Raw genomic sequence first — 24,597 nt, forward strand, 5'->3', positions numbered from 1 at the left:
TAAATTCTGTAATACTTGATAACTTCTGCTTACAACTCGTTGGCCAGAACTTAATCATGTGGCCCTATTTAGCGGCAAGAGAAGCTTGGAAATGTAGTGTTATAACTGTGTACATTGCCACACTGTAAAAAATCAAGGATTTGTTAGTAGAAGAAGGGGAGAATGGATATTAGGTAGGCAAGTAGACAATAAAACACTATGTCTTCTTTCCTTGCATATTAGGACACCTGGCCTTTCCGCAGGACGACTTTAAGGGCCCACTTTTGGAAAATATAGGCAATTTTAACACACCTGCTATTTTGTTTTATAGACTTCACTCGTTACGATCCTAAGCCCCCAACGGTTACAGTTTAATATGACAGAAGAGTAATAAAAAAGCAGCAGACTGATCTTTTTATATCTAAAATCTAACTTAAAAGAATTTTTTAAGGAGAAGAGTAAACTCCTTGAAGAATAAATTTCAGGTCTCTGTGGCTCTCCCCTTAGATTGTAATCCAATTCAGGCTTTGCCCAGATCCTGCTATGTGCCCGACACGGTGTAGAAGCAGGGGATAAAAGGAGGGCTGCGTGGCGCCCACCCACGGGGTGCTTGCTCTCTGGGAGGTGATACATGGGTGTGAAATGGCCTGAGGTAGTGCCTGGGTTCCTTCCTGATTAGATTAGGTGAGGAAAGAAACTGGTTAGGTTGGGTGGGGAAATCACTCATATTCCTGACAGAACTCATCCAGTGGAGGAGAATTCCGGTCCTATGATGCTCCACGCGGGCTGTACAGACCTTCATTAGCAGCTGCAGCTCTTCTCAGTGACTCAGGTTTTGGGGCAATTTTCTGGGTCTCCTGAAATCACTCAGTGATTTGCATGGGTCTCTTGAATTCTGAGAATATTTCACCTTTTAGATTTCGTACGAAGCAAACTCTTAAAAGATGGAAAAAAAAAAAAAAGAAATCCTTGTTTTGCCCTCAATCTTTGGATCATTAAAAGCGTGTGTAATGAGATGCTCTAAAGGGACTCACCGGCTCCGTTTCAGTCATGGGTCCAGTCTTGGGAGGCCACCATTCCCAGCTCCACGGGGACAAACATGCGAAGAAGGGGGTCAAGTGACTGCTTTGCATCCATCAGCTCAATAACTACTCTGAGAGAGAAAAAGGTGCATCACATTTGAGACGAGGGAAGAATGCTTTTCAGGGGTCATTGTCCCATGAGTATCGCCCCCACGTGGAGGAGCGGGGACTTGCTTCCCCTTACCACTAGCTGGCTGAAGGGATCTTTACGTAAAGAGCTCAAGAGGGCAACACAGGTGCCCCAGGGCCCCGTGCAACTCCCGCCTGAGAAATCGAAAGGTGGAGAAGGGACGCCTGGCTAAAGCACCCCCTGGCAGTGACATTCTTTCCGTGAGAGCAGGTTCAAGGTGGGAGCTTCTAGGGACCAGGTGTGCGTCTGGGAGAGTCTTTGATCTTCCCAATAGATCGCCTGGAGGGGAAAAGAGATCTCAGAGGAAGAGGTCTGATCTCCAGGGACTGGGGATGGAATTACAAATAACAAAAAGCCAGCCAGAGAAGGCATTTTCACAGGAGTCAAAAGAACAGCAGGTGTCAGCTCTTCCCTGTTGAAATTTCCAAAGACCCTTCAAAGTGCCTGGTGTGATAAGCTTTGAATATCTGCTGAGCCCAGGTAAACCTCACCTGTCACTTTCTCGTGTCTTCTTCCTGCAGTTCGAGAGCAGGCAGAGGTCACAGCTAGCAACCGGAGGGCCGCCAGGTAGAAAAACGGTACCCTAGCCCCTCCCCTCCAGGAGCTGGGGGCAGGGAAAAGCTGTAACTCTAGGGTTCTGACTATGATATGGGACTAGACATTTTAAATCCTGGCTGGAGAGAGAGGCTGAGAAAGTCAGATCTCATCCAAGATTTCAGTTTCAGATTTCACCCAGAGGTGGAGTAAGCGTCCCAGCAGGTTTGAAGCGGCAGTGGGGCGAGATGAAGTCGTGTCTTTTGCACCCAATGAGTCCCACTTGTTCAAGGTAGCAGCTACATGTGAAAGCTTTAAAAACATCTCAGGGTTAATCTCCCAGTGGCAGCAAAGCACAACAAGGCATTAATTAGGGCTCCATTTACACTTCCTGCTTCACCTCTAAGCACCTGTTTATGGGGAGCTGGTTCTTCTAATGGCTGCACTCATTCCTGTTCTATTTGTAACTCGGATTTCTTTGAGTACCTGGGAGCCATGCTCTAATATTAGCCAACTTTCTGGAACTTAATACAGATAAACTCATTTGGGGGTCTCATCCATGTGGCACTTCATTCTAGAAGAATTAGGAGAACGTCATTAGCCTGTTACCCGATTGCATGGGTTCTAAGAATGAAGTATTTCAGAGACCCTGGCACGTGTTGGAGTTTCATATGCCTTTTACTTTGTAATGGGGACTCACGTACTCAACATTCTCCTACACTGGACTGGTGTTGATATCAAGGCAAAGTGTCTGATTTTAGCTAACACATAATTACCTTTTACAATAACATTGCAGCTGGACAGTTGAGGAGGCGTTGAGAGGGATACAGAAGTAGAAGCGAGAACTGGGCCCTTGAAGAGGTTTTTGCTGTGTGGACATTGGCTGCTGTCCCAGGTCTGAAAAGTGTCAGTCTTGGGGATAAACTTCTGTGTGTCTAGCACTTCCCATACAAAGGTCAAAGGATGACTGACGTGTTCTAATCCCAGGGCACAGGGGAGACAGGCAGGCAGGGTATCCTGGGCTAAATGATACTGCACAAGCCAGACGCCTCTCAGATCCTCATCCACGGGATGCTGCCCCGATGTGACTTTCTTTTTTCTTTTCAGTATTTTCTTTTATTGTGATAAAGCACACACAACATAAAGTTCACCACTTTAATAATTTTAAGTGCACCGCTCAGTGGCATTAAGTATTCACAGTGCCGAGTAACCATCACCACCATCTATCGCCACAACATTTTTCATCTTCCCAAAGAGAAACTCTGTACCCAGTAAACACCGACTCCCATTTCTCCCCTCCCCCAGCCCCTGGCAACCACCATTCTACTTTCTGTCTCTATGAATGCGCCAGTTTTAGGCATCACAAATAAATGGAACCGTACAACATTTGTCCTTTTGTGTCTGGCTTCTTTCACTTAGCACAGTGTTTTCAAGGTTCATCCACGTTGTAGCATGTATCAGAATTTCGTTCCTTTTCGTGGCTGAATAATATCTCATGGTGTGGATGTACCACATTTTGTTTGTTCATCTGTTCACTGATACTTGGGTTGTTTCCACCTTCTGACTATTGTGAATAATGCTTCTACGAATGTTGGTGAACAAGTATCTGGGTCCCAGCTTTCAGTTCTTTTGGGTATGTAACTAGGAATGGAATTGCTGGATCATATAGTCATTCTGTGTCTAACTTTCTGAGGAACCTCTAACCTGTTTTCCCTATAAGCAGCTGCACCATTTTACATTCCCACAAGCAGTGCATGAGCGTTCCGATTTCTTCACGTCCTCCCCAACACTTGTTATTTTCCCTTTTTTGTTTGGTTGTTTAAGTACAGCCATCCTAGTGGGTGCGAAGTGGTGTCTCGTGGTTTGACTCACGTTTCTCTAATGACTAATGACGTTGAGCATCTTCTTATGTGCTTTTTGGTCATTCCCATATCTTCTTTAGAAAAATGTCGGTTCAAATCCGTTGCCCATTTTTAAATTGGGTTGTTTGGTTTCTTTTGTTGCTGAATTGTGGCGGTTCTTTATGTGTTCTAAACACTACAAATTTACGAATATTTTCTCCTATTCTGTGGGTTATCTTTTCACTCTCTAGGGTCCTTCGATGCACAATCAAATGGGGCTTTTTGCATACGCTGAAAAATAAGTTGATTTGACAAAGATCTGCCAGCTGACAGCTATGTCATGTCAATTAATTCATCCATTTAACCCACAAGTGTGTATTAAGGAGACCCTCGTTCTGGGGTTTATGTTCACAAGATATAGTCGCCGCTAGACAGCTCCCCTTCGAAGCATTTATAGTCTAATTAACAAGTCACTTCCCGTAACAGAGAGAGGCTGAAAAACACCCACAGTGGACGTTGGCAACTGACATGCGATCATTTCAAATGTGTGAATTCCAAACGGATGTGACAGGAAGTGCCCCCGCACCAAGGGAGGTTGGTCGGGTAAAGCCACACAACTCCGCATCACTTGCCCCAAACCACACGATCACATTTACCACCAGCAATCGATATAGCCATCCTCACAGTACGGCATCTGGACCGTATGCCATACGCTGTATGGCATCTAAGCTAGCAAGAACTTGAGAACATTAACTTTAGGTGTTATGGCATTCCCAGCTCAGTTGGTCCCTAACCAGGTCAAGATTATTATATTCTGGGGAAAGAGCTCCTTTGTAGCTTTGAAACATATAAATACATCAGCAGTCCCACCTTTCATGGAGGCTACATCATCAAAATTACAGGAACAGGGCTTCCCTGGTGGCGCAGTGGTTGAGAGTCCGCCTGCCGATGCAGGGGACACAGGTTCGTGCCCCAGTCCGGGAAGATCCCACATGCCATGGAGCGGCTGGTCCCGTGAGCCATGGTCACTGGGCCTGCGCGTCCGGAGCCTGTGCTCTGCAGTGGGAGAGGCCACAACAGTGAGAGGCCCGCGTACCGCAAAAAAATAAAAAAATAAATAAGAATTACAGGAACGTTTTTTATTGAGCGCCTAATTTATGTCATGGGTGCTCTGTTTTCTTAATCTTGATTTTAAAATAATAATAATAATAAAAGTTATTTACTGTTATATATCATTGAGTTTAACAGAAATAGATCTTACAAAACCAAAAAGTTAAAAGGCAGTCATTTATATAATCAAAGGAGTCTGTAGCTTTGAAAGCCCTCATCTTAAATTCTTATGAAGAGGTTTTCTGGCACAGATAAGATGGGTTTATAGAAGCATTAAATCTCTGGACAGGGCTTCCCTGGTGGCTCAGTGGTTGAAAATCTGCCTGCCAACGCAGGGGACACGGGTTCGAGCACCAGTCTGGGAAGATCCCACATGCCACGGAGCAACTAAGCCCATGCGCCACAGCTACTGAGCCTGTGCGTCTGGAGCCTGTGCTCTGCCACAAGAGAGGCCGCGATAGTGAGAGGCCCGCGCACTGCGATGAAGAGTGGCCCCCGCTCGCGCAACTAGAGAAAGCCCTCCCACAGAAACGAAGACCCAACACAGCCAAAATTAAAAATAAATTAATTAAAAAAAACATCTCTGGACAATATCAGCAGAAACCCTCATCACGAGTCCTGGGCCTTGGACAAGTAAAAGCCAATCAGAAATCATGGCTGCTGAAATGGTGATACAAGTACATGAGGGAAATATTGTATCTGAATTACACGTTGTTTTCCAGCAACATTTTTGTGACTTAAGGCAAGGTACACTCATATTTCAGGGAGCCTAATGGCACTGACTTAACTTGCCAACTGTCCCTACCTGAAACCTCGCTCCCCTATGAGAGTTTAAGCTCCTTGAGGGTAGCTGTGTCTCCTGGACCCTCAAAACCTTGCTTGAGAGGGACTTCCCTGGCGGTCCAGTAAGACTCCACACTTCCACTGCAGGGGGCATGGGTTCGATTCCTGGTCAGGGAACTGAGATCCCTTGTGCCGTGCAGTGCGGCCAAAATAAATAAATAATAAAGTATTAAAAAAAAAAAAAAAAAGACTTGCTTGAGAGTGGGGGGACCAATTGCTCAAGCCAAAAGGCCAAGCAGCATCCTTGATTATTCCTCCTCCCTTGTCACCTACATCTAACTCATCAGCAAATCCCATCAATTTCCTCTCCAGAAGCCTCTCTTCACAGAATACAGATGTCCCTTGTATGTCAACCATGTGTTTCTGATCCTTTGACATCCGGGGCTTGCTGACCCTGGAGGGACTGCCCCTCCCAGGGCTAGCCAATTCCTAGAAATAGTCTGTGATTCACTCTGGCGCAAAAAGTGCCTTTCATATGCAAACAAACCCATCTGGATCCCTGAGCTCCAACCTCCTTCTTTATCAGGCTCTCAGACTCAGGGCCACTATCTACCTGTCTTAATCACCCTGGACCAGATACAGCCAACTAGGGGACAGCCCCTTTGCCCCGGAGCCTGCTGAAACTCTTCAAACTGGCCAATCCTAAGCCTGCTGACCCTGCCTTGCCCTTGGAAACCACTATAAAGGCCCATGTACACATTTTCCCTCACTCCCTCTGCCTCCTGGCTGACCCTGGTGCATCCCCACGTGGCCCTGCGTGGGCGGCAGGGCGTGCCCACTCTTCTTGGGAACTGGAACAAACTACCTTCTCAATGGCAGTCATCTCCTGATCTGTTGGCCTTGCCGTACCTGTATGGTAATAACATCTACATTTTAATACATCCTGGAGTTGTGCCCCTAGCCTGTCTGGACCCTACAATAACCCCCACCCACTCAATGTGCTTCTCCTCCAGGCCTGCAGCCCAGAAGCCCAGGGACTTTCCAAAATGAAAACGGATTGTGTCCTCTTCTTTAAAATTCCCTAGGGGCCTCCACTACAAATTAGAATGAAATCCACATTCCTTTCCGTAGCCTGGAAGGCACCACGTGTCCCAGCTTCTACAACCTGTTCTTAGGTCTCCCCTTGCTCAGTGCTCCAGCCACACTGGCCTCCTTTCAGCTCTGCAGAGATGCCAAACTATTTCCTGCCTTGGGGCCTTTGTACGTGCTGTTCTCTCTGCCCGGAACACTCGTTCCCTAGCTTTTGTGTGATTGGCCCTTTCCCCTCTAGTCTCAGTCAAATATCACCCCTGGAGAGGCCTTCCCTAACTGTACAGTCAGACATCCTGTTCCATTATTCTGTTTTATTTTCTTCATCACACTTCTCACTCTGTAATTATTCTTTTGCTGCTTTATGGTCCACCTCTCTACCACACACCCCGACATGGAGTAGAACATAAGCTCCTTGAGAACGGGAACCTTGTTCATGGCTGTGTTCCCTGAGCCTAGACAGCCTGGCATGTCGTACTGGATGAATGAATGAGGGGTAACTTACCTATGTTTCCAGGACTGGAGAGGGGAGTGGCAGGGGCTAAGGAGTAAGGAGTTGTCCCCTGCTGTGACCCTGCAGCCACTTGGAAGCTGCTGGCTCACCAGAGGCTCCCCAGCTCCTGGCCTCTTATCAGGCTACTGCAGTGTCAGGGCTGAGAGAGACAGACAGTGCCTGCTTCCTGGAGAAGCCAACGGGAAGCCAGCCTCTGTCTCGTGAGGTTCTGCTGACCAGCACATTTTCTCTGCAAGGGTGCCTTCTCCTTCTGCAGACCCCAGGTTCATCTGTCCCCTGCTCCAGAAGCTTGGCTGTCCCCAGGCTGCGTCTCCACTTGGCCCAAAGGATATGATGCAGCTTTTGCCGGTGCAGAGATGTCTGGGGTGGCTGCCAGCGCTTTTATCTTTTCATTTCATCTGCCAGCCAAGAGCTTTCCCCTGCTTTTGCCTCTTGAAGCTTAAGGCAAGAAATGTTGACCTTGAGTACAGGTGCTTCTTCATTTGTTACTCAAGGTCCCCTGTCCTGTTTCACATCCAAGCCAGCTGCTCCCCAATCTTCTCTCTTCCTTTCCCTTGACCCACCATGTTCCCTGGCAGCCTCAAAAAAAAATTTGGGATTTTTTTCCCTGAGATCTGGTTCAGGCAGTAGGAGCACTGCTAGTCTGCCCCCTTTGCTCAAGGGTACCAAGGCACCTCTTTAGACTGTGGCCAAGTGGCCGCTTGGAGGAAATATTTCCATTGTCATGCACAGAGTGAAGGGGACTCTAACCCCTGAACTTGGGGGCATTCATCTGACAAACATTTTTTGGCCATACTGGGTGGGACCTGAGAGGAGAGTCAAGGAGCCAGGTCCCTGCCCGGCTGCCTCCATAGCTGGAAGTGGGTGGTTGCTGCTTGCCAGGCATTGGTCTGCTGGGGTCTGTCTTACTGGACCAGGGAGGGACTTTGGTCATGTCAGTGTTGCATAGAAATCCAAGCATATGTGTTTGGGGCACATTATGCGACAGTTCAACAAAGCATTCTGGGACAACTGGATAGTCACATGCAAAAGAATAAAGTTGGGGGACTTCCCTGGTGGCGCAGTGGTTGGGAATTTGCCTGCCAGTGCAGGGGACACGGGTCCGAGCCCTGGTCCGGGAAGATCCCACATGCCATGGAGCAACTAGGCCTGTGCGCCACAACTGCTGGGCCTGCGCTCTAGAGCCCGCGAGCCACAACTACTGAAGCCCGTGCTCCTAGAGCCCGTGCTCTGCAACAAAGACAAGCCACCCCAGTGAGAAGCCCGTGCACCACAACGAAGAGTAGTCCCTCCTCGCCCCAACTGGAGAAAGCCTATGTGCAGCAACGAGGACCCAATGCAGCCAAAAATAAATTAATAAATTAAAAAAAAAAAGAATAAAGTTGGACCTCCTACCTCTCACATCATACACAAAAATTAACCAAAAATGAATCAAAAGCCTAAACATACGAGGTAAAACAAACTCTTAGAAGAAAATGCAAGCATAAATTTTCATGATATTGGATTAGGCAAAGCCTTCTTAGATATGATTCCAAAAGCACAAGCAACAAAAGAAAAAATAGATAAACTGGACATCAGAATAAAAAATTCTTACACTACAAAAGACACCATCAAGAAAGTGAAAAGACAACCCACAGAATGGGAGAAAATTTTTGCAAATCTGGTAAGGGGCCTGTATCTAGAATATATAAAGAATTCTAACAACTCAATAATAAAAAGATAACTCACTTGAAAAATGGGCAAATAATCTGACTAGATATTTCTCCAGAGAAGATATACAGTCAGCCAATAAGCACCTGAAAAGATGCTCAATGCCATGAGCCATCAGGAAAATGCAAATCAAAAAAACACAATCAGATCCACTTCACACCCACAAGGATGGCTAGAATCAAAAAGTCAGATAATAACAAGTGTTGGCAAGGATGTGAGAAATAGGATCATCCATTGTTGGTGGGAATGCAGACTGGTGCAGCCACTGTGGAAAATAATCTGGCAGTTGCTCAAAAAGTTAAGCACAGAGTTACCATATGACCCAGCAGTTCCACTCCTAGGTATATACCCAAGAGAACGAAAACATTATGTCCGCATAAAAACAGGTATATGTTCATAGCAGCATTATTCATCATAGCTCAAAAGTGAAAATAACCCAAATGTCCATGAACTGATGAATGGATAAACAAAATGTGGTATATCTGTACAATCAAATGCTATTTAGCAATAAAAAGGAATGAAGCACTGATACATACTACAACATGGATGAACCTTGAAAACATTACGTAGATATACATTATATATATGTGTCTATCTAACATACTATATATACACAAAAGGCCACATATTATAGGATTCCATTTATATGAAACATACAACATAGGCAAATCCACAGAGACAGAAAGTAGATTAGTGGTTCCCTAGGACTGGGAGTGTTCAGGGAAAATAGGGAGCAAGTGCTAATAGGTACATGGTTTCTTGTTGGGGTGATTAAAATGTTTTTTTCTCCTGCGGTACATGGGACTCTCACTGCTGTGGCCTCTCCCGTTGCGGAGCACAGGCTCCGGATGCGCAGGCTCAGCAGTCATGGCTCACGGGTCCAGCCGCTCTGCGGCATGTGGGATCTTCCCAGACCAGGGCACGAACCCGTGTCCCCTGCATCGGCAGGCGGACTCTCAACCACTGCGCCACCAGGGAAGCCCAATTAAAATGTTTTTAATTGATTGTGGTGATCGTTGCACAACTCTGTGGCTATATTAAAAAACAATGAATAGTACACTTTAAATAGATGAATTGTGTATTATGTGAATTATATCTCAGTAAAGCTATTACCAAAAAAATCATGTGATAAAGATCCTGGACAATCAAGAGAGTCTGAGAGTCTGGAGATTTATAATCTGTGGTAGGCAGAATAATGATTCCCTGAAGATGTCCAGGCCCTAATGTCTGGAACCTGTGAGTATGTCACCTTATATGGCAAAAGGGACTTTGTAGCTGTGATTAAACACATGGAGTCTGAGATGGGGAGATGATCCTGGTTTGCATAAGTGTGCCCAGTCTAATCATGAGTCCTTAAAAGCAGAGGTCCTTTCCCAGATGCATTAGAGAGGTGAACCTAAAAATAGTGATGAGAGATACAGAGCACTTGACCTGCCATTGCTGGCTATGAAGATTGAGGAAGGAGGCCACAAGCCAGGGAATGTGCTAGCTTCTAGAAGCTGGGAATGGCCCTCAGCTGATAGCCAGCAAGGGAACAGGGATCTTAGTCCTAAAACCACAAGGATCTGAATTCTGCCAACACCCAGATGAGCAAGAAAAGGGCTCCCCTTGAGAGAAACACAGCAGCCCTGCCACCCCTTGGTTTTAGTTTGGTGAGACCCACATCAGACTTCTGACCTAAAGGGCTGTAAGATAATATATTTGCTTTGTCTGAGCCACTAAATGGTAGTCAACTGTTATGGCCACCATAGAAACCAATATGTAGCTACTTTATGTAGACTTTATGAAGCTAATCTTAAAAAATAGAGAGAGAGAGAGAGAGAGAGAAAGAGAGAGTGCTGGGCTTTCTCATGCCTGGGGATGAAAAGATGTACTGGTGGTTGAAAATCCATGACACCTGTTCTTTCCTCCCCACCCTGTACAAAGAGCAGAGTGAAGAAGTAGAACTGACTTAGTGACTGCTGCCCCAAAATAGAAACTGCAACATGATTTTATTTCTAACTCCACTGCCCTCTCTTGTGAGTCACTCGTCTCTCCAGGTCTCACTTTCCACATCTGGGAAGCAGGCTGAATTAACCCTGACTTCTGCCTACCCTACAGTTTAGGAAGACAAAAAAAGTCAGCTTCAAACAGAGCTCCAGGGCGCTCCTTGCAGACACAGTTCAGGTCACGGGACACCCTCCATCACCACCACAGGGCATCACTCCTTTCTTCCGGTTTCCTTCAGAGGGTTTTGGGCATACCTGGTCCGATGGGATATGGAGTACCTTGTGATGTGGCATAACCTGTGACGTGGCGTATCTTGTGATGTGGCCTTGTAGCTGCTGTTAGCAAAGAAATGAGAAAAGCTTTAGGTATGCAAAGGTACTAAAGCTCATCATAAAGCCCCGTGGACAAGCTTTGAGATTTTTGGTTTTAGGGGGCAATGCTCTCACACCTGGATGAAACCAAATTGTTTTCATGATGGAAAGAAAGCAAAGTAATGGTCCAGATCAGACTAGAAGGTACAGAGTCAGGAAGAGACTGAGATAAGGACTAAGAGTGAGGAAGGAGGATAGAGAAATGAAAACATCTCAACTATGTGTGGGCATGGAAGTACTGGCAGGGAGAACAGCTGTGACACCCTAGGCTCATTTCATGTCACTCCCCAGTCCCCACCCCACTGACACCTAAGTGGACACATGCATGTTCTTAATAAGCTGGTTACTGCTGACTTGGCTTTGGGATGTTTTGAGAGGTGCCCTCGAGGTAACGGATGTTGGCTGTACAGGGATCTGGGAAACGTCCCCACCGCTCATATCAGTCTCTGAGCACTACCTTCTCCCATCTGTGCCTCCTTTGGCCCCAGTTTACATGCTACGCGAGTGCACCGTGCACCCAGGGTTACGAACATGGGAAGGGCTCTTGGCCAAGTCCTGGCATCGTCCAGCACAGTTTGGCTGGCCGCTGCCCTAGACCCTCCCACCCACTTCCAGCTATGGAGGCAGCCGGGCAGGGACCTGGCTCCTTGACTCTCCTCTCAGGTCCCACCCAGTATGGCCAAATCCTTGCTGAGGCCCAGCAGCTCCGTGCAGGCCCCCAGATGGCCCCCGGCTTTGATGACAGTGGAGCCCAGCCCCCCTTGGCTCCCCAGCCTTCCTGGAACCCTCTTGCTTAATATCCTGTGTGGTAATCACGCCTGTTGGCCCTACTTAGTTCTGCTGGCCACTGCCAAGTTCCTTCTGCTAGTTCCTGACATTCCTACCTCTAATGGAACCTTCATGGAATCAAAAGCTGCTAAAAGTCTTCTTTCTCTGGTCAGAATGCCCTCTGTTGGGTGGTCAAGCGCTCTGCAGCACAGGTGACCAGGCATTCTCCTGTCTCTGGGATGGTAGGAAGGTGGGTCTGAAGAAGGGACAGAGCTAAGATGCTCAGGAGTAGGGATGAGACCATCCAGGAGGTGGTCCTGGGTGGCCTGGCTGGTCAAGGTAGCAGCAGCCCTGCCTTATTTAACTCAAGGTCACCCAGGGTCTGCTGAGAAGCGGGAAGGAGCAGCAGCTTCTCTGATGGCTGCGGCCCCACAGGGGGCACTGACCACGCTGTAGGGCTGGGAGGAAAGTGGGCATGAAGGTGAGAGTGAGGGTCAGGTACTGCATGATAATGGAGAAGAGTGGGGCAGAGGACAGGCATACCACCCACTGAGTGCTCAGAGAGGTAGCTCACCCTGTCATCTCTTTGTAACCTCACCATCACCCCGCAGAGAAGGCCTTTTGCCCATCCACGATCTTGCTAATAAAGCCACACAGGTGCAAGCTACCACTTCCTGGGCACTTATCAAAGGCTAGTGTCTTCAAGGTCACGCGAGTGTAGTCAGAGAGCTGAAGCTGTCTGGTGGAGACACGGCCCATAGCCTGCTCTCCCACCCATAAATCACTACTTCTGGATATTAAAAATGGGACGCACCAAGCCGCTCGTTCCATAGATGGAGAAAAGCGAGGTCAAGTGACCTGTTCCAGGTCCCACAGCTTGTGCCAGATCGTGGGCAACCCGGCTCCTCGACACAACCACTTCCCTCGGCCCTCCTGTGGCCCAGAAGGCGGCCTCTACGATGCACAAGAGAACCCAAGGCGACAGAGAAGGGTTCGCTCACTTCGTTCTTAAGTCCAGCCCATCCACGGGAACCAAGGAATCATGTGGGAGGGCCCAGACCCCGACCCCTAGCCCTACCCACAGCGACCGGAGCTAGGGGGCGTGGTCTCGCCTGCGCCTCCGCCGCCCGCCCCTGGTTCGGCCCCACTGCGCGCGCCCCTCGCCTGGTCCCACTGCGCGTGCGCGTCCCTGACCCGGTGGGGGGGCCCTTCTGCGCGCGCGCGCCGAGACCGCAGGGGTCTGAGGCCAAGGTCCCGCGGCTGCAGCGCCCTCGCGGACAGTGACGAGTCTCGGGTTGGGCCGGGAAGGGTCGGTCGGGCCGGACCTGGCCTCGCGCCCTCCCCGTTCGCCGTCCCCGGCGTCGCTGGCGAAACCCGAGCGCGCGTCAGGCGCGGGGCCGCGTGACGCGCCCCTGCTAGGGTGGGCCCGGCGGGCGGAAGAGGATGCGTGGGGCCCCTGCCTGGCCTGAGCTCGGCCCACAGCACCGGGCGCCCTGCGCAGCCCCCGACGTTTCCCGGAGAAGCGGCCGGCTCTGACGGGCGAGATGAAGTAAGCTGCATCCCCCGCTTTCTCTCCGGCTCCTTTGGCCGCAGGAATTATTTACAGCCGGAGGGTGACCGCGTGCTCGCGTCCAGCCGAACCTGCAGGCCCGGGAGGCCGGCCCCTCGTGGCTGTGAAATCCTTGGGCGTTCAGTTGGGAAGAGTCACCCCAGACACCACCCACCCGCCCGAATTCCCTTCTCCGCCTTCCTTCCGCGAAATAAATTATTGTTCGCTTCTGCCTCCGTAGATCCCCTGACGCGGCAGTTGTGTTTGGTGGCGGGTGGGGAGGAGGCAGCCGGGCGCGGCCGAGGCTGGTCCGGAGGGGCCGGCGGCATCCCCTTTCCTAGGCCTTCTGCAGTTCAGTTCAGTGAGAGGAGGAACTTGCGGCTTCCCCACTCCCCCACCCTGGGAATCTGCTTAATCTTTGGCATTAGCGATCAGGTTTCGATCAGCGTTTCAAACACATCCATCCAGTGAATGGTTTTGCAGAAGTAAACCTATCTGGGTCTCTGAAAATCTGCTCACTCAAACTTGAATGTGTAGCTGGCAGTGAGAACTTCTGGAAAAATCATAAGCCGAAATTGCTTGTCCCCCAACTCTCTGTCCCCACCCCCCACCAGGCCCGTAGCTCGTGAAAGGTAGCCAATGAGGGAAACCTGGGTAGACCAGGTGTATTTTTTTTCCATGTATATATTTTTTATTTTTATAGATCTTTATTGGAGTATAATTGCTTCACAATACTGTGTTCGTTTCTGCAGTTTCTGCTGTACAACAAAGTGAATCAGCCATATGTATACATATATCCCCATATCCCCTCCCTCTTGAGCCTCCCTCCCACCCTCCCTATCCCACCCCTCTAGGTCCTCGCAGAGCACAGAGCTGGTCTCCCTGTCTATGCTGCTGCTTCCCACTAGCCATCTATTTTACATTTGTGTCAATGCCACTCTCACTTCACCCCAGCTTCCCCCCCACCCCCCCGCACCCCGTGTCCTCAAGTCCACTCTCTATGTCTACGTCTTTATTCCTGCCCTGCCACTAGGTTCATCAGTACCATTTTTTTTTTTTTAGATTCCATATATATGCGTTAGCATGCGGTATTTGTTTTCTCTTTCTGACTTACTTCATTCTGTATGACAGACTCTAGATCCATCCACCTCACTACAAATAACTCAATTTCGTTCCTTTTTATGGCTGAGTAATATTCCATTGTATATATGTGCCACATCTTTATCCATTCATCTGTCAATGGACATTTAGGTTGCTTCCATGTCCTGGCTATTGTAAATAGAGCTGCAGTGAACATTGGGGTGCATGTGTCTTTTTGAATTATGGTTTTCTCAGGGTATATGTCCAGTAGTGGGATTGCTGGGTCATGTGGTAGTTCTATTTTTAGTTTTTTAAGGAACCGCCATACTGTTCTCCATAGTGGCTGTATCAATTTACATTCCCACCAGCAGTACAAGAGGGTTCCCTTTTCTCCACACCCTCTCCAGCATTTATTGTTTCTAGATTTTTTGATAATGGCCATTCTGACCAGCATGAGGTGATACCTCATTGTAGTTTTGATTTGCATTTCTCTAATAGTTAGTGATGTTGAGCATCTTTTCATGTGCCTCTTGACCATCTGTATGTCTTCTTTGGTGAAATGTCTATTTAGGTCTTCCGCCCATTTTTTAATTGGACTGTTTGTTTCTTTGATATTGAGCTCCATGAGCTGTTTGTTTATTTTGGAGATTAATCCTTTGTCCGTTGTTTCATTCGCAAATATTTTCTCCCATTCTGAGGGTTGTCTTTTCGTCTTGTTTATGGTTTCCTTTGCTGTGCAAAATCTTTTAAGTTTAACTAGGTCCCATTTGTTTATTTTTGTTTTTATTTTCATTACTCTAGGAGGTGGGCCAAAAAAGATCTTGCTGTGGTTTATGTCAAAGAGTGGTTTTCCTGTGTTTTCCTATAAGAGTTTTTTTTTTTTTTAATTTATTTATTTATTTTTGGCTCCACTGGGTCTTCGTTGCTGTGCACGGGCTTTCTCTAGTCGTGGCGAGCGGGGGCTACTCTTTGTTGCAGTGCGTGGGCTTGTCATTAGGGTGGCTTCTCTTGTTGCGGAGCACAGGCTCTAGGTGCGACATCTTCAGTAGTTGTGGCACACGGGCTCAGTAGTTGTGGCTCATGGGCTCTAGCACGCAGGCTCAGTAGTTGTGGCACAAGGGCTTAGTGGCTCCTCGGCATGTGGGATCTTCCCTGACCAGGGCTCGAACCCATGTCTCCTGCATTGGCAGGCAGATTCTTAACCACTGTGCCACCAGGGAAGTCTTCTTCTAAGAGTTTTGTAGTGTCTGGTCTTACATTTAGGTCTTTAATCCATTTGGAGTTTATTTTTGTGTATGGTGTTAGGTAGTGTTCTAATTTCATTCTTTTACATGTAGCTGTCCAGTTTTCCCAGCACCACTTATTGAAGAGGCTGTCTTTTCTCCGTTGTATGTTCTTGCCTCTTTTGTTGTAAATTAGGTGACCATATGTGCGTGGGTCTATCTCTGGGCTTTCTATCTGTACCATTGATCTATATTTCTGCTTTTATGCCAGTACCATACTGTCTTGATTACTGTAGCTTTGTAGTATAGTTTGAAGTCGGCGAGCCTGATTCCTCCCTCTCTGTTTTTCTTTCTCAAGATTGCTTTGGCTATTTGGGGACTTTTGTGTTTCCATATGAATTGTAAACTTTTTTGTTCTAATTCTGTGAAGAATGCCATTGGTAGTTTGATAGGGATTGCATTGAATCTGTAGATTTCTTGGGTAGTATAGTCATTTTCACAATATTGGTTCTTCCAATCCAAGAATATGGTATATTTCTCCATCTGTTTATGTCATCTTTGATTTCTTTCATCAGTGTTTTATAGTTTTCTGAGTGCACATCTTTTGCCTTCTTAGATAGGTTTATTCCTAGGTATATTATTCTTTCTGTTGTGATCGTAAATGGGATTGTTTCCTTAATTTCTCTTTCTGATTTTTCATTGTTAGTGTATAGGAATGTCAGAGATTTCTGTGCATTAATTTTGTATCCTGCAACCTTACCAAATTCATTGATTAGTTCTAGTAGTTTTCTGGTGGCATCTTTAGGATTCTCTGTGTATAGTATCATGGCATCTGCAAACAGTGACAGTTTTACTTCTTTTCCAGTTTCTATTCCTTTTATTTCTTTTTCTTCTCTGATTGCCATGGCTAGGACTTCCAAAACTATGTTGAATAAGAGTGGCAAGAGTGGAATCCTTGTCTTGTTCCTGATCATGTGGAAATGCTTTCAGTTTTTCACCATTGAGTATGATGTTTGCTGTGGGTTTGTCATATATGGCCTTTATTGTGTGGAGGTAGGTTGCCTTTATGCCTATTTTCTGGAGAGTTTTTATCATAAATGGGTGTTGAATTTTGCCAAAAGCTTTTTCTGCATCTATTGAGATGATCATCGATTTGTTAACGTGCTGTATCACATTGATTGATTTGTGTATATTGAAGAATCCTTGCATCCCTGGGATAAATGCCACTTGATCATGGTGTATGATCCTTTTAATATGTTATTGGATTCTGTTTGCTAGTATTTTGTTCAGGATTTTTACATCTATGTTCATCAGTAATATTGGTGTATAATTTTCTTTTTTTGTGGTATCTTCTTTTGGCTTTTGGTATCAGGGAGATGGTGGCTTCATAGAATGAATTAGGGAGTGTTCCTCCCTCTGCAATTTTTTGGAAGAGTTTGAGAAGGATCAGTGTTAGCTCTTCTCTAAATGTTTGGTAGAATTCGCCTGTGAAGCCATCTGGTCCTGGACTTTTGTTTCTTGGAAGATTTTTAGTTACAGTTCAATTTCGTTACTTCTGATAGGTCTGTTTATATTTTCTAATTCTTCCTGGTTCAGTCTTGGAAAATTGTCCCTTTCCAAGAATTTGTCCATTTCTTCGTGGTTGTGCATTTTATTGGCATATCGTTGTTTGTAGTAGTCCCTTATAATCCTTTGTATTTCTGCAGTGTCAGTTGTGATTTCTCCTTTTTCATTTCTAATTTTATTGATTTGCGTCCTCTCCCTCTTTTTCTTGATGAGGCTGGCTAAGGGTTTATCAATTTTTGTTTATCTTCTCAGAGAACCGGCTTTTAGTTTTATGATCTTTGCTATTGTTTTCTTCATTTCTATTTCATTTATTTCTGCTCTGATCTTTATGACTTCTTTCCTTCTATTGACTTTGGGTTTTCTTTGTTCTTCTTTCTCTAGTTGCTTTAGGTGTAGGGTTGGATTGTTTATTTGAGATTTTTCTTGTTTCTTGAGGTGAGATTGAATTGCTATAAACTTCTCTCTTAGAATTGTTTTTGCCATGTCCCGTAAGTTTTGGGTTGTCGTGTTTTCGTTGTCATTTGTTTCTATGTATTTTTAAATTTCTTCTTCGATTTCTTCAGTGATCTCTTGGTTATTTAGTAGTGCACTGTTTAGCCTCCATGTATTTGTGTTTTTTTCAGTTTTTTTCCTGTAATTGATTTCCAGTCTCATAGCGTTGTGGTGAAAAAAGTTGCTTGATACGATTTCAATTTTCTTAAATTTTCTGAGGCTTGATTTGTGACCCAAGATGTGATCTATCCTGAAGAATGTTCCATGTGCACTTGAGAAGAAAGTGTATTTTGCCACTTTTGGGTGGAATGTTCTATAAATATCAATTAAATCTGTCTGGTGTATTGTGTCATTTAAAGCTTGTGTTTCCTTATTTATTTTCTGTTTGGATGATCTGTCCATTTGTGTAAGTGGGGTGTTAAAGTCCCCTACTGTTACTGTGTTATTGTCGATTTCTCCTTTCATGGTTGTTAGCATTCGCCTTATGTATTGAGGTGCTCCTATGTTGGGTGCCTAAACATTCGTAATTGTTAATATCTTCTTTTTGGATTGATCCCTTGATCATTATGTAGTGTCCTTCCTTATCTATTGTGACAGTATTTTAAAGTCTATTTAATCTGATACGAGTATTGCTACTCCAGCTTTCTTTTGATTTCCATTTGCATGGAATATCTTTTTCCACCCCCCCCTTCACTTTCAGTCTGTATGTTTCCCTAGGTCTGAAGTGGGTCTCTTGTAGACAGCATATAGATGGGTCTTGTTTTTGTATCCATTCAGCCAGTCTGTGTCTTTTGGTTGGGGCATTTAATCCATTTACATTCAAGGTTATTATTGATATGTATGTTCCTATTACCATTTTCTTAATTGTTTTTGTGGGTCTTTTTCTTCTCTTGTGTTTCCCGCCTAGAGAAGTTCCTTTAGCATTTGTTGTAAAGCTGGTTTGGTGGTGCTGAATTCTCTGAGCTTTTGCTTATATGAAAAGCTTTTGATTCCTCCGTTGAATCTGAATGAGATCCTTGCTGGGTAGAGTAATCTTGGTTGTAGGTTTTTCTCTTTCATCACTTTAAGTATATCCTGCTACTCCCTTCTGGCCTGCAGAGTTTCCACTGAAAAATCAGCCGATAACCTTATGGGATTCCTTTGTATGTTATTTTGTGTTTTTCCCTTGCTGCTTTTAATATTTTTTCTTTGAAGTTAATTTTTGTTAGTTTGATTAATATGTGTCTTGGTGTGTTTCTCCTAGGGATTATCCTGTGGGACTCTCTGTGCTTCCTGGACTTGGGTGACTATTTCCTTCTCCATGTTAGGGAACTTTTCAACTATAATCTCTTTAAATATTTTGTCAGACCCTTTCTTTTTCTCTTCTTCTTCTGGGACCCCTGTAATTCGAATGTTGGTGTGCTTAGTGTTGTCCCAGAGGTCTCTGAGATTGTCTTCAATTCTTTTCATTCTCTTTTCTTTATTCTGCTCCTCAGCAGTTATTTCTGCCTTTTTGTCTTACAGCTCACTTATTCGTTCTTCTCCCTCTGTTATTCTGTTATGGATTCCTTCTAGGGTATTTTTCATTTCAGTTATTGTGTTGTTCATCTCTGTTTGTTCTTTAGTTCTTCTAGATCTTTGTTAAGCATTTCTTGTATTTTCTCAATCCGTGCCTCCATTCTATTTCTGAGATTCTGGATCATCTTTACTATCATTACTCTGAATTCTTTTTCAGGTAGATTGCCTATTTCCTTTTCATTTATTTGATCTTGTAGGATTTTACCTTGCTCCTTCATCTGTGACATATTTTTTTGCCATCTCATTTTTTTTTTTTTATGAGTTGGATTGTGTTGTGTTCCTTTCGTACTGGTTGTTTGGCCTGAGGCTTCCAACACTGGAGCTTGTAGGCTGGTGTGTAGAGCTGGTCTTGGTGCTGAGATGAGGAGCTCCGGGAGACCTCACTCTGATGAATATTCCCTAGGGTCTGAGGTTCTCTGTTTGTCCAGTGGTTCATATTTGGAGCTCCCATCTCAGGAGCTTTGGCCCAACACCTGACTCGTGAACCAAGGTCCAGCACTCCGTGTCAGGTGGCAAAAAAAGAAAAAAGAGAGAACAATAACAAAGTAAAAAAATTAGACTAGGAAATGAACAGGTATGTTAGAAAGAATATAAAAATAAAAATATAGATGAAACAACAACCGGAAGGTAAAACAGAACTGCAGTAGTAAAAAAAAGGTGGAAAAGACCTTGGCTGTGGAGGGCACGGCCTAAGCAGGGGCGGGGTTTGGGTGGTGGGCGGGGCCTATGCTTAGGACCACAAGGCTGGAAAAGGCCCCGGGAGGTGTGGGGGTGGGGCTTAGGCTCAGTGGAACAGAAGGGACCCAGGCGTGCCTCACGCCTCTAGTCTCAGGGGGCGGGGGAACCCCACCTGGGAGCCCAGAATGCTTCCCAGTGTCGAGTGGGTGGGGCCAACACCCTCTGCTCCTCTCCCACTCCCGCTCCTCCGGTCATGGAGTGCCCCTCCCGCCTGCCTTTCCTGTTCTCCTCCGGCCTCCCTCCTACGCCCCCAGGACAAATGGAGCCCTGAGGGGGCCTCTGAGGGCGGGCTTAGGACCCAGCCCAATAACTGGGCAGGGTTCCCCAGCCAACTGGGCAGAGGAAATGCTGGGCGTACTTCCCCCTGATACGAGCCCCCAAGGGTACCTCCAGGTGTGGGGACCCCTCCCCCCTCTCAGCCACCCCCCCCAGGGGTGCCCTCCGGCCTCCAATTCTCCTCCCTGCTCAGTCCCCCCACGTCCTACCGGTTCGTTTGGGGGTTCCTCCTGTCTCCTTGGGCGTCGAGGTCCCCCACCAGCATCCAGCAGGCTGAGTGTGTTTTAAATTATGTTGTACATTTTCTACAGTGATCAGCTTATGAGGCTAATCTTTTGGCAAGTTTTAGGAGCACCTGAGATAAAAAGGCTCAGTGTTTGGCATGCACAGAGCTCATTCTTAGGCAGTATTTTGTGTACATGTTTCTTTGAGGTACATAACTGCTCAGCAAATAACCACTCCAGGCAAACATTCAAAGTTATTTTCATCCAAAGACTAGAATTTACTAAGTGACTCTTATTGTCAGATGGTTTTAGGCTGTTTAAAAGGGAAACAGTCAAATCTGTGGGCACAGGGAAACCAGGAGGCACCTTTGGTCCTCTGTGGCCCACCCACTTCTCCCTTTATTGATGGAATGAGGCAGAATGTCACTGCTTGTTGCCAGATTCCACCATGGACTCTGCCAGGCCCTAACCCACGGACAGAGCAGGATGTCTGGTTTTGCTTTTTGTTGCCCCGAGCTGGGAGCTGGGTGGCTCTCTGTCTAGGAGACCTCTTACCACCATTACCTCTCAAAGTATTTTCACCGTCATGATATGGGGGTTTTTCCCCCCAGACATTAAAATGAGGTGGACGATCCCCATTTTCCACCTGGAGAAAAGGCCCTGAGTAAGTTAAGTGAAAGGCCCAGGGCTGCAGAGTTAGAGGTTTACTCTACTCCTGTATTCTTTGGGCCAGATTATAAACCCCTCATGGGCTGGGGTGGGGACTTTTTTTTAACCATCTCAGCATTATATCCCTTTGATTTTTTTCTGTTGTGGGAAGTTAACTGGTTCTGTGGCAGTTCCAGGAGACGAGCGGGAGAAGTCGCCTTACTCTGATGTTCTTGGTTTGATAGTGACAGAGGCTAACATTTCTCGGGTGCTACGGCGTGAGCGTGCCGAGCACCGTGCCAAGTGCTTTATATGGACTGTCTCCTTTCGTGCTTCTCATCGACTTGTTTTCCCACTCTGTGGTCGAGGTTGGGAGGGGTTAAATAACTTGTGTAAGCTCACACAGCTACTAAGTGGCTAAGGAGTGCAGAAACGAGCCCGTCCCCGGCAAAGGGCCTTCCAGGTTTAAAGAAAGCAGCTCAGGCTTAAATACAGTGTTTTCGTGACGTTAGAACGAAGGTGAGCGAATCACTGTTAGAGTGGACGTGGGAGGCCACGGCCATTCACAGCAGGGAAGCAGAGCTGCCGACCAGCTTGGGTCGCTTACGTGAGTGTTTAGACCACTGTCATTCCAGTCTTGGAGGGGAGCAGAATCAGTGTCCACACTAAAACAGTGGGGTTTTTTTGGTTTTTTTTTTTGTGATTTACTTATTTATTTTTGGCTGCATTGGGTCTTTGATGCTGCTGTGCGTGGGCTTTCTCTAGTTGTGGCGAGCGGGGGCTACTCTTCGTTGCGGTGCGCGGGCTTCTCATTGCGGTGGCTTCTCTTGTTGCAGAGCACAGGCTCTAGGCGCACGGGCTTCAGTAGTTGTGGCGTGTGGGATTCAGCAGTTGTGGCTCAGGGGCTCTAGAGCTCAGGCTCTGTAGTTGTGGCGCACAGGCCTAGTTGCTCTGTGGCATGTGGGCTCTTCCCGGACCAGGGCTCGAACCCGTGTGCCCTGCATTGGCAGGCGGATTTTCAACCACTGCCCCACCAGGAACGCCCCTAAAACAGTGTTTTAAATTTGCTATTTGGGGTTGTAGTCACACGTTTTACAGGTAGGTGGGAAGTAAGTGCTGGAACCAGGCTGCCTGTATTCAAATCCTCTCACCTCTGAGCTGCCTGACCTTCAGTAAGTTATTTTATCTCTCTGCACCTTAGTTTTCTCTCTACTCATTCTAAAAATGGGGACAATAATAGTACCTGTCTCATAAGCTGTGGCAAGAATTAAACGGCCTGGTGCCTGTGAAGCTCTTAGCCCAGTATTTGGCATTTAGTTAAATGCTCTGTATTCTCTTTTATTGTTCAGAGTATCATTTCAGGTAGTGAGCTGCTGCCATTGTGTGCTGTGTCACAGTGCTTGAAGTCACCGTTAGAGATTTATTCCTTCGGGCCATCATTCACACGCAGGTGCTCATACACAGGTGATGGTGGTCTTGGGCAATGGGAATTCTTTTGTTCATTTAGCAGATATTTATAGTGTACCTTCTGTGTGCCAGGCCCTGGAGGTGGGCAGTGAACAAAACACAAAAACCCTTGTGCTCATTGGCACTTACATTTTTGAGCGGGGGGGGGGGGGGGGGGGGTGACAGACAATAAACAAAATAAATATACTTATCACATACAGATATGTACTACGGGGAGAAATAAAGCAGGGGATGAGATGAGGATTGGAGGTTTACGCTTTTACTCAGAGTCGGCTGAGAAAGCCTCACTGAGAAGGTGACATCTCAGCAAAGAATTGCAGTTAGTGAGGGAGTGGGCCACGTGGACACCTGCAGGGAAAAGTAGGTCAGGCAGCGGGAACAGCAAGTACAAAGGCCCTGAGGCAGGAGGATGGGTGGCTGGAGCCCAGAGAGGGGCAGAGAATAGGAGAAAAGATCAAAGAGGTAATAGATGGGAGGCCAGAATGTGTAGACCCCGCAGGCCACCGAACAGAAGAATGACATGATCTGACTGATGCTATAAACAGATCACTCTGCTGGGTTCGGGCGAAGATAGAAACGGGAGGCCAGTGAGCTGGTTCCTACAGTGGTCCAGACAGAGGTGATGGTGGCTGGGACCAGAGTGCAGAGGTGGAAGGAGGTGAGAATGGTGGGAAGTAGTTGTATGCTAGATAAGTGTTGGTCACAGAAACTATAGGACTTGCTGACAGATCGGATGACCCCAAGGTTTCTGGCCTGACACCTGGAATGTTTGAGGTGCCGTTTGCCATGGATGGGGAAGATCTGCATTTGGAGCATTTGGGGGATAAGGCAGTTCAGCTTTGAACGTGGTTAAGTCTTGCGGGCACCCAGCTGTTGGTGTCAGAGTAGTAGTTGATTGTACGAGAAGGGAGTTTAGGGGGAGAAAGTCCAGACTGGAAATTACCACTTGGTGTATGGGCATTTGTGTGCTGGTGAATGTTTAACAACCTCTGAAAGGGTGGCGGTTGGTGGTGGGGAGGCAGGTTGATGGCATTTGCCGACAGACACCTGCTGTGTAAATGTTCCCACTCTGGCCAGCCTCCAGCACACGTTACAGAGTATCTATCTTCACCTTATGGACACAATAGGTTAAATAATGTCAAGAGCATAGATAATAGTAAAATGAAGTAAATCAGTTAGGGAGTGTTGAGTATTTAATACCTTTGTTTGTTTTGTTTTTGTTTTAAGAGTTTTATTTATTTATTTTTTTCTTTGGCTGTGCCACACTGGCTTGTGGGATCTTAGTTCCCTGACCATGGATTGAACCCGGGCCCTTGGCAGTGAAAGCTTGGAGTCCTAACCACTGGACCACCAGAGAATTCCCCTAATCCCTTTGTTTTTAACTTCTTTGGTTATAAATTTGTGTAATTTGGTTTTTAGTAATGGCTGTGTTTAACAACTGACTTGACAAATGCCTGAAGATTTAGCCATGGCATCTTGTGTGCAGGTATGCGGTGGCTCCAGCACGCCATTTGGGTCACAGGCACCCAGGAATGATACCTAACGAGGTGATGTGAATAAGGATTCTCTGAGATTAGGGAAGAAAAAGCCTCAGAGCTGATCTTATGGATTCTGTCCCCTGTCCAGCCTTGAGGCGGACGCATGCAGGTCACAGTTCATCGTGAAGGGTCCGGCTGGCATCTGCTTGGGGATGTACGGAGGACCCAGAACGCAAAGGAGAGAGTGCAGGAAACACATTGGAGTTGGCGAGTGTAGAAGGGACGGGGCACTTCCCCTTGTACTTTAGCTAAAAGTCACCTTTACTTTGAACTCTTGTTTTACTCCCATGCATTCTTCTAAACATTCCGAGCTCCTGAGCTGTGATTTGAAGGAAATCT

The sequence above is a fragment of the Phocoena phocoena genome, chromosome 1 (genome assembly GCF_963924675.1).
Source record: "Phocoena phocoena chromosome 1, mPhoPho1.1, whole genome shotgun sequence".
NCBI lineage: Eukaryota > Metazoa > Chordata > Mammalia > Artiodactyla > Phocoenidae > Phocoena > Phocoena phocoena.